The sequence below is a fragment of the Chiroxiphia lanceolata genome, chromosome 6 (assembly GCF_009829145.1).
Source record: "Chiroxiphia lanceolata isolate bChiLan1 chromosome 6, bChiLan1.pri, whole genome shotgun sequence".
Lineage (NCBI taxonomy): Eukaryota > Metazoa > Chordata > Aves > Passeriformes > Pipridae > Chiroxiphia > Chiroxiphia lanceolata.
Window position 1 is genome coordinate 22,756,434 of NC_045642.1, and position 22,677 is coordinate 22,779,110.

The following is a 22,677-nucleotide window of genomic DNA, read 5'->3' on the forward strand; positions in this document are numbered from 1 at the left end:
TTATCTGTTGAGTACAGTAGTGCTTTACAGTCTCTTTCAGTGATCTGAGAGAGGTGATTTGAATGATCTGACAAACCCGACTTAATTAATACCTGACTGTCATCAAAGGGCAATTTTAATTATTTGGAGCAGCTTAGTCAGCACATCAGGTTGCAAGAGCTCTACAAGGGTTCTTATCCTTGTCACTGTAGGTTACATGGGCCTTCCTTTAAATTTCTATAGTGACACCCCCCTTGCACCAGTATACAATAGCCAAACTTAGCAGGAACAACACTAAAAGCTCTTAAAACTTTGAGCAGCTGCAACCTGAGTGATAGCATTTTCTCAGGAGCAGATCAGATCATTGCAGCACTGCTGCTGGTATCCTGACAAAGAGCCCTGTGTCCCTTTTCTTAAGCAGGGTATTTTGTGCCTTAAGAAGCCCAGAGTGTTTCTTATGAACCACTTTCTCCTAAAATGTTTCAAAGACATTTTGACCAGAAGAACAAACAATTTGGCATATTTTAGTGTAGGCAAGGCTTGCTTTCTTCAGTTGGAGGACTTGCAAGAGACTAAAAAAAAAGTTGGGGGGAGGGGGGAACCCTGGGTGGGAGTTCCCTTAGAAACTCTTCAGAAGAGAAGCCAAGACAAACCCCTTCTATTTGCCTGTAGTTTCAACTTTCCTCAGTGCTAGGCAGAAGAGTAGAGTCTGCTCATTCCATTACCTATCTGATTTCAGGGACAGGGCTTTTTTTCTTTCCATCTTTTTATTTATTGGCTTAGACCTGAGCTTTTTGGGTTTTTTTAAACTTTCTGACTGGCTGTGTGGCAGTTGTAGTTTTTTCAGTCTGGATAGCATGTCCTAGCATATCAGGTTACTGTGATTTGTCTGTTCAACACACAACTCTTCAAGTCAGTGAAAAAGTAGAACAAGACTTTCTAAAATTGTCAGCATGGCTTTAAACATTTGAGAGGGGAATGAGAAGTGTAGTTGATTTCACAATATTAGTTTAAAAGTTGGTATTTGCAGAATGAACAACAAGGTCACTGCAGGTAACATGGAAATTAAGTCATCATGGTGACTCTTTCACTTCAAAGTGTCACCAGCAACCCTTGATTACCATCTCAGAGCCTTGCTTGTACACCACTCACAAGACCTCCAGCAAAATGGATCCTGGCTAGCACAGGTTGATTTTGGGGGGACAACCAATGAGCTTCACATTTTTTATTTTTTTTTTTTTAATCAGTCCTCCCTTCCTCACAACAAAGTGACTTCTTCACAGGGCTGCAGTGACCAGCTTTAGCTCCCAGGCACCTCCATTTCTCTATGCCCCACTTCACTCACATCATGCAGCTCAGCCACCTCTGCAAGCACTGCTGCCAACACTGAGCAAATGGAGGAGACAGTGAAGGTCCAAGGAAGATGGGGCTCTGGAAAGAAACCAGGCAGTGGCATCTGTCAGCCTCCAAGTGCTTCCCCTGTTCCCTACTGTCTCCTCCAGCCTCTCAGAGCTGGTGTGTGGGAGGAAAGAGCAGCACCAGCAGCTGGAGGAAAGTGGGAGGAGTGGGAGGAAGAAGAGGGAAGAGCACCTGGGGGCTGAGAGCCAGCGTCGCTGTCTGCTCCCTTTTGCAGCCCCCTCCAGCTCTGTTTCTGTCACCCACCTAGTAGCCAGAGGGGCTGAGGAGCAGGTAGAGGTGTGAGCAGTGGCTTGTGGGGCAATTCCCACCACCTCCCTCACCTTTGCCGTGCTTCTGCCTTTCTCCATGCCAGGAAAAGCGCCATTACTGATACTGAAGCACTCCAGCACTGTCATGCTTTATTCCCTGTACCTCTAAGTTAACGAATAGGCGGCTGAAGAAAAGATGAGAAGTAGCCAAGGACAAAATTAGTACTGCCTCCTCTCTGGACATATTTGGACTTGGATGGATGGTCTGCCCCACTAGGAGCAGGTAAGAATTGTCCCATCCCAGTACCCCTCTCCTATCCCATCCCACAGACTGTCCCAGCATCTTCCCTGGGAGAACCAGAGTGATGTGACAATCTCGCAGCTCTTTGCCAGTCTGGGCACAGCAGGTTTGGTGAGCTGTAGTTGTGCCACCTGTCCCCCTCCTCTACCACCACAGCCTTAGTCTTCCACTGACAGAATCACTTTCCCAGGTCCCAGTTTTTGTTCTGCCTGTCTCCATGTGCCAGCTTTGGCCCTGTGAATCCCTAGTAGTGCAGTTTTGTGCCTACACACCTGCAGCGCTGGAGCCTCCTGGGTATCCCCACAACACACTTCCTGCCCTCCCAGGAGGCCCGGTATCGAGCCCCTCGCTGCTGATTCATGGCACCTCTCTGTCTTCTATATTCCTTTCCCGGACAGGCTTTGCCAGTGGGGCGTGTGTATGCCGTGGACACTGGGCAACTCGGCAAGGGCAACGCCGATTCTCCAGTATCCCCAGTTTCGTGATGAACTCACGTCTTGGGCCGGAGCCTTTCATGCTGGGAGGGGAAAGGGGTGTCCGTGCCACAGATGTCCCGGTCTGTCCCCGTCCAGGGAGGGGTTGGAGCCGGCACCTTTCGCCGCCAGACACAAAAGCTGCTCCCGCCGCAGCTCGGCGGCCCCGGCGGGGGGCGGGGGAACCCTGGGCAGGGTCCGGGGCGGCGAGAGGAGCCCGGGAAGGGTCGGGGGCTGCGGGAGGCGCATTTCCCCTCTCTGCCGGCAGGTGGCAGCCGCAGCCCGGCTTGCAAGGGCCGGGCCGGCCGGGCGGGGCAGCGCCCGCCGCCGCGGCGGGACCGGGGCTCCCGTCAGGGCTCCCCCGCCGCCTTCTGCCCCCGCACGGAGCGCGGGTGGCGATGTCACCCCTGCGGCCACCCAGGGGGCCTCACCCGGGCCCACAGCGCAGCCGGGAGGGCGCTGCCCCCGGAGAGCGGCGCCGCCCGCGCTCCCCTCCCTGCCCGAGGTGCGGCCTCGGCCCGGGTTCGTCTGTTGGGATGGGGTGAGGGGTGGCTGGGGAGTTGTGGCCTTTTTGGCTGTGGAAGCCCCCGTGGCAGCGCTGTAGGAGCAGCAGGCTTTGCGGGGGTGTTTCTGAGCTCCCCTCTGCGCGGGGCCGCCCGCACTTCCCTGGTGGCCCCGCTGGAACCACCCGGTCCCGGGGACAGCTCCGGCTGCGGCGAAACCTCCCGCTCGTTCCCGCATCCCCGCCCGGAGAACGGCCCTGGGGGCGGCCCGGCTCCCCCGTTGGCACCGCAGCGCCCCGAGGGCTGAGGGGGAACCTTCCCTCCCACCCACACAGTCTGAAACACGAGGGATGCGGGTGCCCGGAGTGGAAACACGGGGGCGGAGCGGTGTTACCGGCGATCCCCTCCTGGGCAGGTGGTGCCCAGCACTGCATTTCTGAGGGTTTACCCGCTTCAGCTCTGGATTCTGTAAGGGAAGGGTTTGCCTATCGGGAGGTTTCTCCGGGCGATCCCACCAGCCCACGGAACGCTCCTTTGTGCAGCCTCACGCTGATCCGCCTTTTGGGCTGCGGTTTGCGATTCCATCTCCTTTCACTGTAGGTTGTTTTTTTGACCAAAACTTTAGTCACAGCTGGGCTAATCTTTATATATTTCACGAATGTCACGATCGTTGCTTTCAAGCTGACCCTCCCCAGCTCCTTTACCAGCTCAGTCCCTCACCTCTGCGTGCCCTCCAGCTTCTCACATCAGCCTCTCTTCCCAGAGTCCAGGGGACAGCCCACTGGCAGGGAGTTCCCTGCTCACCTTTCCTGCCTCTGGAGGGGGCAGAGACATTGTTATCCAGCACTGCATCTGTCCTGAAACGTCTGCAATTCAGAACAGAAACCACCTCAGGCTCTGTCAGTTTCAAACCTTTCAGGCTGGATTCATGCTCGGAGAACAATGACACCACTTTCTTCCAAACTGTTTCAAATTCAGTCAAAAATCAAACAGGAGAGTCATGCTTAGAGCTGGGCTTGACTCAGAACCTGGGAGTGAAACATTGGGGTTTCTCATCTGATGGTCACAGTCCCGCTGAGACAGGTAACAGCTCCCTGTTTGAAGACCTACAGGGACGACAGAGCTGGAGAGGTGGTGCAAGCATCGCCACCCCTAATCCCACCACCGTTTGTTAGTCCCTGCTCAGACTCCTGGAAGGTGATGGGAGATGAACTGGAATCTTGTCCCTGCAGGGTGTGGCACAGGCACTAAAGGCAAGCCATGGCCATGGTGGGGAATTGTCCTGCCTGTGTCTGTGATGTTCTTTAATATCTTAGGGGACTGCAGTGTACAGGGTTCTCAGACTGCCCCCCCGATTTGCCAGCTTGAAATGCTCTTTAAAATGTATTTTTAAAAATCCAAACACTATTAAATGCAAAGAAATCATGAAAAACAACAAGGAACAAAAGCTCTCAATCCTAGCTGAGCACTGCACAGACAGGAACCTGCTCTGACGTACATGAGCACCCCATAGGGATTAACTCTCTCCTGCCCAACAAAGCCAGCCTTCTAGTTTCTAATTTGCAGCACATTTTGTGTGCTATATATGTATTCAATTTAGCCAGATAGGGAGATTAAAATGTACAGGCTTAGTACCTATCTGCAGTTGTCTCCACCCAAAAAAACCCCCCACAATCCTGGTCCAGGAGTTTTCTGCCTGTATGACAGATCCGAAGAAATTTCCCTTGTGAAGCAGAAACAAGATACAGGCAGCAGAAGTCTAAAGGAAAACAACAAGGAGAAGCTCTAGGAGTCATATTCCCCTTTGCTTTCCTAGTAAATATCTAGAAGGGAGTCTGTTGCATGTCTACTACCAAATGGTTAATATTTTGCTACCCTCATGCCTTAACTGAGGTTCCTAAAGCCCTTTGCAGCCACTGCTTCACTCAGCTTCAGGTACACCCACCTAGGAGACAGCTGGAGTAACTAACCCTCTCATAAAGAGAGGGGCAGTGAACCACAGGGGGGACTTGTGTAAAGCCACCTAACAGACAATTCCTGGAAAAGAAATTAGGAGGTGGGATCCTCAGTTTTGACTTTAACCTTCAAGTCAGGTTTCCTTCTTTTCCCAAACCTGCAGTGCCAAACCACTGCAATATCAAACATGCAACAGCATCCTCCATCTTCTTGTCATCTTTGATACCACATTAGGGTGGAGGGACATGTAGGCTGCAAGCCTCCAGACCTTCACCTGCCTTTTTAGGAGACTGCCATTTACAATGCTGGACCAGGAGATTCATGCTTCTGGCTATCTGCCTTATCCTTCATTTCTATAATGGAACATCATCACTGAGGGAGAATTACACAGAAATTACTTGCTTCAGGTACTGCATCTGTCCCATGTTTAAGCACAGTGAGAAGGTCTGATGTTTTTCCCGATGTACCACATGCTCTTATTCCATTTCTTTTTTCCCTGCATCTGTGGGCAATTTCAAGTCTCACCATGAGACCACCTGCACAGGGATACAGCCCATAGAAGGTCTCAGTTGTGGCTGCAGCAAGAACAGTTCAGAACAGTGTAGAATTTTTCCAATGCAATAATTAAAGCATAGCATCGCCTATATATGCTTGTCCTTCTCACCATAAGCTGCAAATTTTGAATTCTCTCATTTTTTACTTTCAGGTCTGACTGGACACAACTACCATCTTGGGGTGCCTGACTGGTTGTCTGCAAGGAAGGTGTGTAGACATCACACCTTTCTCTTTCCCTGACAACCCATTGCTGTGGTACAGCACAGGACATGAGCAAGATGCTCCATAGCATCTGAGATGGCAGTGAAAATCCTGTGACAGAGGCAGGATCCTTGGAGATGGGTATGTCTTAACAGGTACAGTGTTTTCCTTGAGAAATAAGTGTAAAATATTTACTACCTTTCACTCTACTGCCCTTTGACAAAATCATGAAAAAAAATTTCACTGAAAAGAAAGGGGAAAAGAAGGGATTCATGGCAGGGAATTCCTCATGTCTGCATATCTGTTCCAGAAATGGAAAATGTTCATGAGCTGTATCCAATCACTTAATTGAAATCTTTTCCCAAAACACCACCTCTACTTTTCTTAATTCTGGGTTGGTACCATTCTGAATCTATACTTGGAGTTCATCCTAAAATGAGACAACACTATGTTGAACATGCCTTAGCTACCATTGCAGGAGTGTGGTGTGAGACATACCATTTCATACATGGCATGGAAAGTATGATAGACCAATATTGAACTCAAAAGCATGTCAGCAAGTTTCTGGATGAAGTTGCTAATCAGTATGCCCTGTATTTAATGTGCTTGCACTCTCCACACCTCTGTGCAGTGTAGAAGTACTGGGGGAAGCGCCATAGGTGACATGCTGTATTTTTCTGAGGCTCTTGTCTTCTACTTAACTATGCCTAAGGCCCTTGCCCTCTGTGAGGATCTGTCTAGGAGCAAGTGCAAAGTTCAAGAGAGATGTCTGTGATGGTGTTATGACATGATATGGGTGAGAAAAGAGGGAGAAAGCATTTGCTGATAATCAGAATGCGAAGAAATTAATTTCAGTAATTTCAGGCTTGTGCTGCTCGAAGGTCAGTGGCCAGCGACATTTGACAGGAAATGAGAACTTCTCAGTTAAGATCAACAAGACATCAGTGTTTTTCAATGTTTCTTGAACACTACAGAAGGTAGCTTAAAATGCTCCTCATTCTTACCATTTTTCTACCTCCAGAAAGTCCAACAAAGTCTGGTTTTCATACTGGTTTAAGTGTCCTGAAACTTGGGCTTGAAACCTAAAACCTTCCTCATCCATATCCCTCCTATTAGTGATGAGACAACAGGATCACAGATCCTCTTAAGGATCTTAAATTAAAACCCTCTCTTCCAGTGCTGCTCTTCTTGTCTCCATTTGCTAATTGTGAATATGGAAACTTGATAGCCAGAAACCTCATGCTAGAGCCTTACAGATCTACAGATTACATAGCTGTAATTAAATTGATGAGAGTAGAGGGAACGGAATTAATATTAAAAAAAAAAAAAAAAAAAGGAAGAAAGAAAACAACAACAACCTAACCCCCAGAAATCAAATCCATGACAATTACTTTAAATGTGTGGTATGTGGTCAGTGACATATGAGTCACTTGAGCCTATCTTTATAGAAGTAGCAAAGTATGAATAAAACACCCAGCTGGCATGGTGCCACTGTCCCTGTAGCTATATCAGAGCATGACAGCAGCCTGCATTGTCAGCTAGAGGCTTATTGTCATCAAGGCCAACAGAAATCTTAGTCCTGGTGCTTGCTAAGAGTCATCCTATACCTCAACGCTCTATTGCAAGTCTTCCTTGGAGCTGTCTTCCATAGCTGTATTTCTCTTCAGCACCTTTACACCCCCATTTTGTTTTCATGATTCCAAGAGAGCTTTCAAAAGAAGTAATATAGGTACCTGTGTCTTTTCCTCTCATTATAGTTATATTGCCCACAACACTAACAGCTCTGCGGTGCAGGTTCAACCTACACTTGCTTTAATGAATCTGGGCTAACATGGAAGCTGGTTGTTGCCTGCCAGGATTAACAATCTAATGCATGGAAGTCCACTTTATGTGGTGTGACCATGGACCTTGGCCAGGCCCAACCAGATTCTCCATTTGAGGACATGAGTGTGACCAGTACTGAACTTGCTCCCTGCAGCACAAGGAGGTCCTCTGTGAAAAGGAGATTGTGGGGTAATGGATACTGGCAAAGCCTTTAAAAAGGTTGAATTGGCATCTGTCTGGAATGACGTTGGTTATGGTTGACTCTGCTCCAGCTGGACGGATAGATTAGATAAAGCAATACAGGTGCCTTCCAGCTCTGCCACTCTGTGACAACTCCCTTAGAGCAGTCTGCACCACCATTAGCTTGATGAGCCATCACAACTAAAACATAAAGAGGAGGCAAGAGCCTATTTTGGTTTGGGAAGAGAGCTTGTAGTAAATTAGTGTACTTCCAAAGCTCTGATTGTGTAGATACAAATGTAGCACAACTGCAAATGTTGATAAACTGCCATACTCTAAAACCAGGTCCATCTCATCCCACCCTCTGTTGCCAAGGAGCAGACTAGAGGGAGGTTGGAAGGGCAAGATTAGTTTTACAGAAATAGCTGATCTTCTACGCTGCATCACTCTTTACCAGCATGCTGACATTGCAGCCATGTTGTGCTAAAAGGTCAAATCTATTCAGTTCCTGTGTTGTGGCCCCATTTCCCAGGGGGGCTCACACAGCACACTTGCTAACTTACTCCCACCCCCAGGCTCAGGTGAAGCAGCCATTTCCCTAGAAGAGGAAACCTGGAAGAGAGAAGAGTTTCCATGAAGTGCCAGATGGATGGTTGGGAACATAGTCCAACTACATGGCTCAGCTGCACTTCTCAGCCCCTATCCCCTAAAAGATCAAGTCTCTTCTTAGTGGCTCTAAATGGGAATAACACATGAATTCCCAAATGAGTGAGGGAGTTATGCAACCATGAGGCAACTGATCTCATGTTCATATCGCTGGGAAGCAGAGGAGCCTTCCCCCGCATCTTACCCAAGCAGACAGTGAGCGGGGTTTCCTTAATGGGAATCCCTCCACTGCTTCTCCCCCAAATCCCCAGCTCATCCGTGTGGGGTGTGCTGCCTGTGCATCAGATGGGTGGAATGAGGCTGTCAACTTATTTTTCATTCAAAGGTTTAGCTGAAGATAGATTTGAACTCCACACATATATTTAAAGGGAAGTTTTTTCAGCAAGTGTAGTAGGCTTAGTTTGAAATGCCCACCTCTATCCACTCCTCTCCCTCTGGAGAAAGGAGGCAGCTCAGTTTGTTGCCTCTCACTATATCTGTTTGTAAGAAAGTTGTGAGGGAAAAGCTCAAATATGTGGGCTGAACACTCCAAGATAAAAAATAACAAAAGCAAAAAAACCACCATGGTCCTCATCAGTGAGATGACAGCTTGAGTTGCACCCTGAAGTTGGTGAAGACTAGCTGAGGAAGGAGAAGGGCTTTGTCCTTTCCCAGCGGTATGGCACGTGTATATGCAGGACAGGTTAAAAAAGACTCTGATTGGGAGCTCTCCCACATTCCCAAACTTTCCAGCATCTTCCATCACCTAATTTTCATTTACTCCGAGAGTTCAGAACCATTTATAAGTCATTGATTTATCTCACCTTGTGACTAACCCAGCTACTCCTGCTGCGTGAGGTAGCATGACTTACCCAGGTCAGGCCATGACAGAAGCAAGAGAAAGCCTGAGGAGCATCTGTTCCCAATGCTTTTCTACCTGTCAGGCCATGTCTGTTCTCTCTGCACACAAGTTTGGGAAAAACTTGGTGCCCGAAAGGGTTTTCCTGGGAGATTGGGGTGCATTTGCATGAGCATATCCAATAACTAGGTAACTGCCATAGCTGATGAAGACCAACTTCCTCCTAGGAGGCCACAGAGGAAGGTGACTTTTCCTGCCTGTTGTACCTGGGGAGAGGGGCTGAACCCTGACTGGCAGGTAGGGTTGGGAGACGGGTCATGGCCCTTCAGGAATGGATTCCCCAGTGTCACCGGGACAGCCCTCCAGGGGAAGAGCTAAAGCTCCCCACACCAGGTGTCCAAACAGCTACGCTAGAGCCTTCTCTGCCCTCTCCTCCTCAGGAGTGAGAGAGCTTTGGGCTAGGGTTGACTCAGCTCAGCAGGGCACAGAGGGACACCCCACCAGGCAGCCCTACCAGCACCAGGGCTGGGTGGTACCAGCGTGACCACAGGCATCTGCTATCCCAGGCCCACTCATCGGGCTGCTGGAGCTACAGCCAGACTGAACACAGGAGTGACCGCAACATGGAAGGGTTACAGTCGGGAGGGCTGCTGGGGCTGTCTCCCCCACACCATGCTGGACATCAGATGGGGAAGGCAGCTCTGACTGACAGGTGTCCCTTCATGAGAGAGTAATAGGAAAATTACTGGGATTTCTGCTTCTGTAAACCATCCTGTCTGGAAATAGCCAAGCGGAAACATTTAGAAGAAAAAAAATGAAGCATCTGCTTGATCATATGAAGGGTGTTGCCCTAAGATGGAAAAACTAGCTTTGTGACCCAACAATGCCACACACTACCTCTATAGCCTTGGGTGAGTCACTCAACTTTCATTTACCCAGCTATAAGTAAGTGCAAAGGGGTTTTTCCTTTTATATTTATTATTACTTTTCTTCTCTTTTCACGTATTAAGCTCCTTGGGCAGTCTCTTAATACTCAGCATGTTTAGCTCCTCACATGTTATGGTGCAGATCTTATTTGGTTGTTTACCTCCTGCCATAACATAAATGAAAATTCACTATTAATATCCCTGTAGGAACACTGAGATTGGGAGAGGCTATTTTGGGAATGACAGGATGGAGGGGGGGGAAAAAAAGTATTTTGTTAAAATGCAGACACTGCCCTTCCTAAGCCAGGCTGAGTTAGCATCCCAGAATTGAGTAATAAATGCTACTTTTTTTCTGTGTCCATCCCTTCTTTCAGCCATTCTAAGCTGAATCTTTCTGCTGCAGTGTATGTTCTGTCCTCAATTAAAAAAAAAAAAAAAGGCACAAAATAAAATAAACCCCTGATAATATAATTCTTCTCCCACTGCCTGAGTCTCTGCACCAGGGAACTGTGAATAATCTCCCAGTGCAAACAGCCCCCTGTGTAAAAATAGCAACACAACTGCAAACTTCAGGGTAATCACTGCTTGATTTCAAAATATTTGTTCTGCTCCTGTCCTGTCCTTTATCTCTCAGACCTCTATATGTCACTAAAGCAACATTGGACAGCTCCTCACCAGGTCTGCCTCCTCCAATGTGCTCCATCATTATTAATGGAAACAATCTCCATCTCGGAGTATTTAAAAATATACCCTTTTCTAAATATAGGCAATCTGCGTGTGCTTAACTACTACAGGGCAGAATGAGAGGGACCAAAATATTGACATGCACTGGGTGTGTATAATTTGTTTTGATTTCTGCTCCCTCTGCCACCTCCCAATACCAATCTGTATATTACCCACACACCTTGGAGGAAAATCTGTCATTATTTAGCACGAGGAATGTATCTGCTGCTTAGAGCCTGGAGTTTCCTTTGTTTATTTTTCCATCCTCTGTCCAAACGGTGTCAATGAGAGTGGAGCTTACTGAGCTATTTATAGCCTCTCACCACACTAGGCTGCACCTTGCCAGCAGCAGCAGCAGCAGCAGCAGCCGCCTCCACCCCCCGGGGAAAACAGGATGGGGCAGGCCATGGGGCAGGGCAGGGCACGGGGCCCCGGGCAAGGAGAGGAGGGCAGGTGAAAGCCTGGAAGTCAAGGAGGGGAGGGAGTGAAGCAAAGGTTGTATGCAAAGTGGGGACCATGGCATGCAAGGTGGAGAGGAGCAGGGTGCAGGTGAACCAGGGGAGCTGTGTCAGGTGCTTGTCAGGGAATGGAAACTGGAAACATCAAAAATTGTTTCGAGAGAGATTTGAGGAGGGATGTGTCAGGTAGCTACTTCCTGGATAGGATGGGGACTTTGAATTAAATCATATTGGGTCAACCCTTACCTGGGATCAGGGAGTACTTGGGAGCTGGTCAGAGCAAAACCTGCCTCTTGGGAAGTGGGTTTTGGGGAGTGCAGAAACAGCCCATCTCACTCAGTACAGCAGGAGCATCTAAAAAAAGAGCAGTACTGGAGTTTGACCCATGGGGAGGGGGGCAACTAGTCCAGCAAGAGTCATAACTGGGACTGGGGAACGCTGGGCTTATGTGGTGTTGCCACCGGGGACTGGGTTTAGGGTGTGCTCCCCATCCCTTCCCCAGCATCATCGCTGTTCTAGGGTGGCAAGCTCTGACCTTGGCTGCAGCAGACAGGCAGAACCATGACAAGTGTGTGGAAACACCCCAAGAGGGTCTCAGTGCCTTCTCTACAGCCCACTCAGCTCTCACTGAGCCTTTGCTTCCCGCACCGTGCCTGGCCCCTCTCCCTGGGGGTCCTGCCTGCTTCCTGTGCCCCACGGGGGACATTTTCCCACCCCTGCCCGTGGGTGGATTTGATTCATGCCTTGTTTTATGTGCAGACATGTGCTGGTGGCAGTTCCCTAAAAGGGGGTGAAGGCAACCTACCCACTAACAGAGGCAGCTCTGGGGCTCTGTTTGTGGCTGTGTTCTGTTGTTGTTAGCGTTAATAAGCTTGCCCTTGGTGCAGTCTGCAGGGCTTGAGGAGCTGACTAAGGAGCAAAAATCCAGGGAAGGGGGAGAGCGGGAAAGGGAGCTCTCATTTGGGAGTGTGTGTGCATGCTCTCCCTTTAGTACATGTCCAGAGCCTAAGACCACCCTATTTTTCTAACGGGGTGCAGGGAATAAGCTGCAGTTTCTGCTTGAGGTATTGCTTGAGCTGGCAGGGAGAGCTGGGCTGGCCAGATGGAGGGATGAGAGGGAGGCAGGGAGAGAGAGGCAGGCAGGGATGGGAGGGGGGAGAAGGGAGCTAGACACCTACGCAAACACAGAGTGAGAGGAGATCCTTGGATGCAAACACAGACATAGGCGTCCTCCTCCTCCTCACATGCCCCTGATTCATTTCCACATGCCATACACGTGACATGCTAATTCAGGGCTACTACAGAACTCCAGGGCGAGAGAGGAACAGGAGAGAGAAATAAAACCCAGTAAGGCACCGAACTGCAGATTTTTAAAGGGGATTCAGCGCAGCTTAGCCATACTCCCGCCCCGTGCTCCCTCCGGGGGAGGCAGAGCCGGGTTGGCCTCGCTGGCAGCCCCCCCGCCTCCTCATGCCCCACGCACCCCCACACCACCACCTTGCGGGAGTGGCTCCACGTGAGCCCCGCACACAGAACCAGCACGGTGCTAGAGCACATCCCACCCATCCCCGGGACACACGCGGTTACATCAGCGGCACGCTCCCCTCCGCGCCCCTGCGGCACCACGCGGGCTGGGGCGGCCTCAGCCTCTGCTCTCCTCCCCAGCACCGGGGGCCTGCCGAGCTCGAGTCTATTTTTAAATACAGGCACATAAGTCCTACGTGCTGGGGGGCGAATAAGCTCCAAACAACCCTGTTACAAACCCGGGCATCCCCAAGGTAAATGTAGTTACCCGGCAGTGGGGCAGGAAATGCTCCGCGTCGCAGCCCCCTCGCTGCAGCCCACTCCCCCACCACTGGCTCCGACTTTTGGTGCCCCTGCCCACCTCCATTCCCAAGCCGTGGCAGGCTGCCTGCCCTGCCTGACTCCGACAGTCACATCCCCACTGTGACAAGATGCTGAAAAGGAGGGGAGGTAAAATACGAAATACAGCTGTGGCTGTCAGTGGGCTGAAGTACCTCTGGCTATATGACTGCTCCAACCCCACTAGGGTTTACACCAGGGTAACAGATAGGATAGTTTTATTCTCTGCATCTGTACCCTTGCCCAGTTTATGCGGCATTTTCTTACCATCCACTCGTCCAATGCTGGGTCCAAAATGAATGAACCACCTGGATTCATAATTTCTATCATGCAGAAATAACGTCAGTACGAAGAGCTCTGCAGCCCATCACCAGCCATCTTCCTCCCACTCCCTGTTTAAGGCTGCATCAATGCAAAGACCTGAAGAGCTTCACCCCCTCAAGCACTACCAGGTGTGCCAGAGACATGGGAAGGGGAAAACAAATTTCCTCTTCAGAGCTCCCCCCAGCACGAGGAGGCAAGGACTCTCATCTCAGCCATCCCAGGTGAGACAAAGAGGGGACCCAGTCCCTACTCCACACCAGAGCAAATGTGGTGAGGAAGAACAAGCACCCTCTGAACTGCACTGGGAAGTGGTGGTGGCCAACAGCAGTAGGACTAGACCCTCTCCCCAGCGAACAACAAGTGATGGTGGGGGCTTCCAGTGCCCTTCGGGGTTAGCCATGAGCACCCCCAGCTCCTATTGCATCAGGTCAGTCTGATGGGGACTGGGTGGGCATGACACAAGGAACTTAGTGGAGTTACCTCCTTGTAGCATGGAGAACCAAAGATATTTTGGGCTATATTGTATCCTGAGGATATTTTTGCTAACTGGACTAACCCTTCAGACATCTCTAACAGGAGCTCCAAATCTGGGAAGACAAAAACGTCTTTGCCTTCTCCTGAGCAGAAGCTTGTGTGTTTCACCTTTAAAAAGTATATCAGTGAAATTTGGGTTGCAGTCCTGGTAATTTGTTCCTGTGAAAAGGTAGTGGTTACAACTTTTTATGCAAGCGTTGCCTACCCTTCTCTTTTTGGGAGCCAGTGGAGCTGGACCCTGGCCCCAAGAAAGATATCTTAGCAAACTTCTTGCTTCTGTACTACTGAGGAGGAAAGAGAGAGGATCTAGTTTACTGGCTCCAGCTCTCCCCATGTATGAAGGGGCTTTCTTGGCTAGACTGAATATTTTGAACCAAGATCTGTGAAGGAGAATACACAGCAATTCCACATTTATCTGCCACCATTTATATTAGAGACACTCTGCTCACTCAGTAGAAGAAACCTGTGTTGCTTCATGCAAAGAATAAGAGGAGAAGGTGGAAAGCATTCAAGTTAAATATTCCACCCAAGTATTTTAAACTGACAGTCACATGAAGTAAAAAATCCCGCAAGCTATATAAGACTGTGTAAGGCTTACTGAAAAACAAGGCTTTCTGTCTAAGGCAGAGGAAACAAAGGTCACTCATAACACCCACTAATGCTTGTATTTTTAAACTCTTATTATGTCCGTTCTTAGAGGCCCTAATCATGATCAAGGTCTTTGTGTGTATGGACAAGAAGGTAAGATATCAACCCCAGAATGTTTTTAATGATGTAGACAGACAGTTATGGTGGAAGTGGTCGCAAATGTACACATGCAGAAGTGCATGTGTGTTTATGTGTAGCATCCTGTCTCTTTACAGTACTGCCCATGGGCACCACAGCGCAAGATGCTGCCCCCAAAATAACAAGGAAATCCATGACCAAAGAATGTGCAACTGCAAGTAAAGACCAAACTGACCTGAGTGCTTAGTTCGAGCCTAACAACCTGCTGCACCCAAGCTGGCATTGCAGCCCGGGAGTCCTGCCTCTCCCTGTTTCCAGTAACCGTGAGACAGCACTCCTTCCCACATTTGCAGGAACAATGATTTTATTTTATTTTTTTTTTGTAATTATATTAATACCTGTTCTTCCCTCATGCTAGCAATTTGGTTGATTTCTTGTTTATTGCTTTTCACCTTCTACCATCAATAATTCAGCCACATAGCCCCCAGGAGGTGGAGAACTAAATACTCATTTTACAGAGGAAAGGAGTGATATGATAGCTGGAATCAGATCCCTGGCATTCCTGGTTCCTAACCCAAGCCACAATCCCAGAGATGGCAATCCCACAACCTGTGATGCCAAGCCTCTTGCTGGCTTTTGGAGGTTTGTTCTGGTTTCTATCTCATTGAGTTTTGCCAGGAATAACAACTGCAGGATGTGACCCTGATTGTAAATGAGGTCCATAGGTGGCTTGTGCACTATCAGTCTTGCTTCTTCTCCTCTGGTCTTTAATCCTGTGTTTCCCAAATCAAAGTGTTGTACCCGGATCCTCTCAGGATCTGTGGACTAGGTCATGGGGTTCATTTCAGTGCTCAGTAAAAGCTGGTTCTTGTAATTAAACTGCTACCATTGCCAACCCCAGAAAATCCTGTTTTAGGGACTGGAAGGGGTGAGGAGAGAAAAGGCTGTGAAGAATCAGCTCCACTCACGCTCTCTAGCGAGTGTCTGAGCCATATAGGTCAGGCAGAAGCCATTTGCTGTGCTGTACCTACTCCATGGATGAACAGAGGATTGCATTCGGCATATATGTCAGCTGTCTTGCTTTTCAGTTCAATTCAATTAGCTAAACCCTTCTTAAAACCCTGTAGAAATAAATATCCCTCTACTCCTCAAGCTACTGCCTTTTTTTTTTTTTTGGGGGGGGGAGGGGGGGGTGGTTCTGTGCATGCTGTCCCTCCAGCTCATCCTTCAAACACCTCGGCCATCTCTTCGGATGCCGTGGGCTATTTTTAACTCATGTGCGGGTTTGAGCGAAGCCTCCCCGTGCCGGAGTCCCCCCGCTGGGGTGCGGAAGGGGCTGGCGGCGTGGAGCAGGGAGCGAAGTCAAGCCACAAGGGGGCATGTGCTCTTCTAATTCATAAAATGTGCCTTCATTGACAAAAATGCTGAACAATTGGTGAATGGTGTGTGCATAAGTTAATGCCGCTGGAGAACACACGGGTAGTGACGGGGGAGCTTGGCTGGGGGGCTTGTGAGCAGGGGAACAGAGAGATGGGGAGGAGTGGCAGGGCCCTAAAATGCATCCGGGGTGTCTCTGCACCTCTCTCCTGCTGAAGCAGGGAGCTCTGGTGAGGGGAGAGTCAGAGAGCCTAATTCTGCTCCCAAACTCCACTGAAAGGAATTACAATGGTAACGCCAAAGCCGGGAGGATGTTAGCGACAGTCACAGGCTCGAGCTGGCTCTGGGGATGCTTTGTTGGTTTTTTTAAGGTTTTGTAGCAAATGCATTCAGCTGCCAAACATTTTTAATTCCTTCACTAGGTGAGACGGTACAAGAGACTAATGGCTAATAAGGATATTTACACATAGAATATTTATTTCTAAGCAAACTTTACATCCACCTGCATCTCCTAGACTGGTGTAGCTGAACTCATCCTCACCACGGTAAGTTCCCCAGCTTCTACTGTCTCTTCCTGCCCTACAGCGCTGTTTTGGGGCTTGGGTAGTTTCACCAAAGGACAACCAGTGGAGAGGGAAGAGAAATGGGGCTAAGCACTGAACAGGGAGCCAGGACCCTTGGGGATGCACCCAGCCCTGCTATAGTCTCCAGTGTCTGTGAGTACTCTGATGAATTAGAGGAACTAGGAACTGCTAAAGACTACTGTGAAGTCTTGTTTTCAAACAGATTTTCCAATGCAATGGAAAAAAGAAAATATGAGATGAGCAGAAGTTTTTCTGTCTGAGCATGTCACAATAAATATTTGGTTTGTTGGCTTTTTAAGGGTCCTATCTTCTCAATCCAAAATGGAGGCAGGTGTACTGGGAGTCAGTTTACAACTTCCCAGTCAAAATGTGCAGCTCATCATCTGTAATTCCAGTGACCGCAGTGGAGTTCAGACAAGGATGAATTTGACAAAAGAGGACTGATCAGGATTGTCCTGAGAAATATCAGAAATGGGGAGGCAAACCTCATTCTGCCTGCCCTGCGAGCTCAGCTCCTTCTTCTGCAAACCTTCTCCTCCAACTGTGAGGGCAATGCAGTCAGACCTTCACTCACTGTAGGCTGTGCCTAGCCAGCATACACTGGGGTCTTCCACCAGTCCCTACAGACTGCACTGAAATAAGGGACAGGGTTGCAGAGGGTGTGTCTCACCCCACTCCCCAGGTTATTCCCTGTTTCCCTTTCCTTTCTTTGGTGGGGAGGGGAGGGGAAAAGCCAGGCAGTAAAGAAAGTACCAGCACTGTCCCTACAGCACAAAGAGAGGAGGTATAGGATTACTCCATAGTGACAAGCTGATGTGTCCCAGGAAGCACCTTCTTGAGTAACCAGGCATGGAAGAGCCAGGCCTACAGCCATCATTGTTTAACTTTGATGATTCAGCCTTCAAGCCCCTTCACTTCATTTTAAAAAGGCAGGAAAAGCCCTGTCATGCAGGTCAGAAGATCATGTTGCCCTCTATCTCCATCTTTCCCCCTGCACTGGTGCAAGACATAAGTGCTGCAAGGTTTTATACAAAACAGAAGAGGGGAAGCAGACTGGATTTACCTGTAGTATGAAACAGATTTATCTCTTGAATGAGATAGCCCAAAATGGCCTCTCTGAGAATTTTGGCTAAATTCAGGAGAGGTAGAAATAAACATGCAAAGGGCTTTCTGTCATGAAAGATGCTCTGACACAACAGTGATGTGTGTGTATAACATTTATTGGGGAAATCGGCAGGAACAAACCCAGCCTCAAGTATTCTAAAGCCTGGGACATGACATGCAAGGCTGCTGCATAGGAGTCTCCTGTCAGAAACTGTGTGACTACTTTATGCTGCTGACAGCAATACCATTCCATTCAACATTTTATATGTGGCATGGGCAAGACTTTGGGAAGTCTGGCTTGCCCCTGGGACATGATTGGTTAGGCAGGATGCAGGACTGTAACCTCTTATTGTCTTTACAGTTTTTCAGGCCTCTGGTAGTGCTATAGCTGATCATGATTTTGCTTTTGCTAAATTCCTGATAAATCCTTCTGCACTCTGTGCAGACCTGAAATTTCCCTTTGGACTGCAAATTGAGAGGGTAGCCCTTCCCTGCATGGGAAAAAAAGACATCTTCCTGTGACTTGGGGCTAGACACAGCCACTTGTTCATGTGCTGTGATGCCTGTGTAGCCTGTAGCCTCTAATATCCCTAAAGCCATATGCCATGAAGCCTATCCAGACTGAAAATCTCCTGGTTCTTCTTCCAGGACTGAAGTTCCTGCAGTAGTTCCGAGAAGTCTTTAAACACAGGATGCCAATTTGATTTAAAAGCTGAAAATAGCAAGATGTGTCTGTCCCACCCACCATGAAATTTGGTAACTTACTTTGTCCATCCTCCCTCCCCTTTTCTAATTGTTCTTTTTTGCACAGTTCCCCATTTAGACTGCAATCTCTTTGTGTGCAGCATGCTCTCCTATACTTAACCACAAAGCACTTTATGCACTGAACTGCTTTTTTTTCACTATTATTTAGTGCTCAGAACATTTGTTGCTGCGCAGGTGGTGTGGTGTCTCCCTGCTCTTCTAGAAAATTCCAGTAGTCATAAGACTGAGATGTCTAAGAAGTCAACAATGAAATGCCAAAAGAAATATCCCTTCCCAACACAGTCTTAACTGTGAGTTGCTGGCATTAACTCCTAGAAATGGCATGGCAAAAAGTGAGGAGCCTAATAAATAGACCTGAGGCACTCTCTTCGGATGTGCTGTTATTAGAATTACAGACAACAAACCGGAAATCCGACATTTATCTGCCTCTATTCTGAGTGTGTTGACTGTAGCTGTATTGATTACCTGTTGGAGCAGCTTGGAATAGCTGATACCGTGATACAGTGCAAGGTCTATGTTGAGAGATGGAGCACGGTTTTTTTGGTTTGCCAACAGAGATTTAGCCAATGTGCCCATAGTAATCCCTTGCTGCAGGAATTGTCCACAGCCTAGCGGTATGATCTCCTGGTCACTGGGGGAGGTGAGCGAGGCCATCTCACTGAAGGAATCTATATAGAAAGGGAAAAGTCAAGATATCTTTTAGTGTCTTATATGTAGGCTCAGCACTTGAACAGAAGCCAAGCCAAGCTTGCACCTGTTTGCTTGTGTCACCTTGCCTTGTGCTTTACCACAGAAAGGGAGACATTGGACTCTGTCCAAGAGACCTCCATACTCGTTTCCAGTGTGCCTGCGATGGTGGGTGAGGGCCCTGCTGTGGTACAGCACTCAAAGGGCAGAGTTGAAGTTGCATTGCAAACAGCAATGTGTGCAACAAAATTGTGTCTCTTCTTTGCTTGCTTTCACCCTCACTCTGCTTCTCTACTTCTTGAAATGAAATGAAGAAAATTTAATTCCCTCTAAGCAAAGTTCTGGGATATCAAATATTTTTCAATTCACACACACACATACACACCCACAGAAAAATGCAACCTTTTCCATGTCCAGAGCCTGGATCCTCACACTGGATTTGGTTCACTGTGTTGCACACTGCTTCCCTCTTTATGCTCCTGTGTTTGCAGGTACAAGCATGAAACTCCAAAGAGGAGCTGGGGAAGGACTCTGGAGTAGCCTGGAGCCATAACTACACTTAGAAAGGTGGAGAGGACAAATGTGAAGGGAGCACATATGACAAGCAAGAGACCTGAAACAAAGCACTCCAAAGCCCTGTGAGGTATGGATATTGGTTATGAAGTTTGTAAAGCTCAACTGTTCAGCTTCTCTCACTTCTTTTCACTGCTTTCTTTCATCCACCACATTCCTTTTGGCTCTTTTTACTCCCCTACAGTGCTTCAGGTCCTCTCAAATCCCCTCCATTATGCTCACACTTTGTACTTCCATACCTTCTGACACCCTCCCCTTCCTCTCCATGCATGCATTGTTTGCAGCTGTCCTCCCTTGTTTCCTCCCACACTTTACCCTTCTCCTTTCCACTCCTCACATGGAGGTTATTTGACATACCTGTGGACAACAAGGAGCGGGGCAGTGCTGTGAGGTGTGAGCGTACCAGGTGCAGGATGGCCAAGGTCCAGCCCCAGGCTGCTCCTGGGGAAGGGAAGCCCTTGGGAAGGAGGTTGAGAGCTCTGGAAATTCAGAGGCTCATTCTTGGTCAAGCAAAAGAGCCACATGAAGGAAAACACTGTCTGCACAGCTCCAGGTGGCTCTGGCCAGAGACAGGCTTGGTGCCAAGCAGAATTCCCTTCTAACTAACATACTCTGCTTACACAGAGGGAAAAGGAGAATGCTTCTAGCTCACTCTCCTCACAGCCTACCTGGCCTTCATTCTCCACCAGGCCTCTCATCATACTTTTGGGCTAGGGCCTCAGCTCTACTCCCTTGTCTTTGTTGCCTGCTGCCTTCTAGCCTCCCCCTCTAATTGCTTTTGCCTTTCCAGTCCTATACTCTTCTTCCTGTGCTCTACTCCAGACCCTTCTCCCTTCTGCATCCAACTAACCCAGCCTGCCCCTGTTCAGTCAGCACACGTGCCCCAAAGCTTTCCCTCTGTTAAGCACCCCCAGAAAGTAAAAAATTTAGAAACTCTAGAACAGTCTGTGCTAAAAGGATTTTTTTTTATCTGTGACTTACAGGCATAGATGACCAAATTGCTTGTTTTTCTTTGGCTGCATTCACTTTGCTTGTTCCAGGTAAACTAATCCTGTTTTTTTAACTGTCTTCTATGTTCCTCCACTTAGTCCTTGCTGATTTTTCCTGACTACTTACGTTTCTAAAACAACATTGGACTGTTTATTTTAGAGAACTCACAAATGTTGTTTTTAAATGAGAGATAGTGGGGTTTGGACAAAAGGAGCTCTTGTAAAACACAAGAAACTTGTACATCACTCTGTTCCCAAAAGCTGTCAAGAGAAGTCACCCTGCATAGTGCATGGGTGCAGCTCAGGTTTAGCCAACACCTCATGTCACCTGAGATCACTTAGTTATTTTACCAGCAAGCTGCCTTGAAACCTTCTTGCTTCAGCACATCTTACTGCTCATGTGCACCTCACCTCACTTTCTTTGATTTGATAGTTTGCCACAAGCTGATGTGGGGACCCAAGCTCAAAGGTCAGTCACTTTTGCAGCAGAGTGTCATCACCACTGCAGAGCACCAGCAGAAATTAATATCCAAGAACATACCAGTCTGAGCAGGACCAAAACTTCTTTTTAAAAATTAATAGTAATAATAATAATAGCCATCATCAATAGTGATACGAAGATGGATGAATGAGTGAACGAATGATTCATATAATGGCCGTGCTTTCATTCTTTTCCTATTTGTCCCTCAGAACTAGGAGTGGAGCCTCTGTGCACACCAGTGCTACTCTTGGAGTCATCAGCAGTCTGCAGATACAGTTCCAGCTACAGTACATGTGTAGCCATTACATGAAAAAAAGGGATGTGTGAGATGCCCATCTCAGGCAGGCTGTGCATCTGCAACTTCTTGCTCAAATGACTCCAAATTTGCCCCAAGTGATATTTATCCAGGGCCTCTGGGAGGTTCATTAGTACTGCAAAAATCAGATGGAGCATGAGAATATCGAGGTATATTGCATACTTCCTTGTTAAGCAGAACATGATGCTCATTCTTCACTATGGTAGAGCAATGCACACTCTCTGGGATGGATCTGAGTGTGTACAGTGCTGAAGTATCGTAAGTAATAAATGGTGTACCCAATAGTGCCTAGCTGCAGTGGTGATTAATCATTTAGGCCCTGATCCTGCAAACATGCATGAGTTTAACGTTACTACTATGAGTAATCCCCTTGATTTCAAATTAGATTAGTCACAGTCTTAACACTTGGCACGTGAATAAATGTTTGCAGGGCTAGAGTCCTATTTATGGCCTGATCTTGCAAATTATTACTGTCTAGCACAGTGCCTCTGTTCCTGAATACTTTCACCGATTAAAAAAAAAAAAAAAAGCCTTAAACACTCTCCTGAACTGTGAATGTTGCAGGATTAGATCTGCTATGTGGTACGTATGCACAGCTCTGCATAGCACAGGTCATGGATAGATATAGCTGTATCTGGCCATGGGTGTGTGCTTTGATGCAAAGCACTTGAAAGCTGATCACCATCAATGTTTTTTTACTGTCCTTTACCACTGGTTCTAAGATTTAGGTCTTCCCTCTACAGTGTAAACAGAATTTTCCTCCTATTTCTTTTTAAAGAAAGAAAGAGAGATTAAATCAGTTTTGCTAAGTTAGGGCGAAGACAATAAAGAAGCAAATAAGCAGCTTGCAAATTTAAGTCACCAGTCTAATCAAATTCCTCTGGGCTGCGGTGTCCTTTCTGTGAAATCAACCTGCATTAAAGCGACTGGGTTGCTGTTTGTGAATGTACCATCTCTGCAAATTACCGCTGCTCTGTTGCATTGTGTTTGTATGAATGGGGGTGACATGTGCTTGCCCACAGGTCCACGTGAGAGAGGTGGGGTGAGGAAGGAAGGATATTTTTAAAATGAATCTAGAGGGAGAAAGTGGACGCTGCAGCTTCA

General features: G+C 47.9%; 1 long non-coding RNA gene across 1 annotated transcript; it reads left to right on the plus strand.

Moving 5' to 3' along the window:
• The first annotated feature begins 2,838 nt into the window (after nt 1-2,838).
• On the plus strand, nt 2,839-21,956 carry LOC116788598. Its single transcript, XR_004357697.1, has 5 exons — nt 2,839-2,925; nt 5,586-5,776; nt 19,706-19,857; nt 20,771-20,827; nt 21,467-21,956. It is a non-coding gene; the product is annotated as an uncharacterized LOC116788598 (long non-coding RNA).
• Nucleotides 21,957-22,677: the final 721 nt, after the last annotated feature.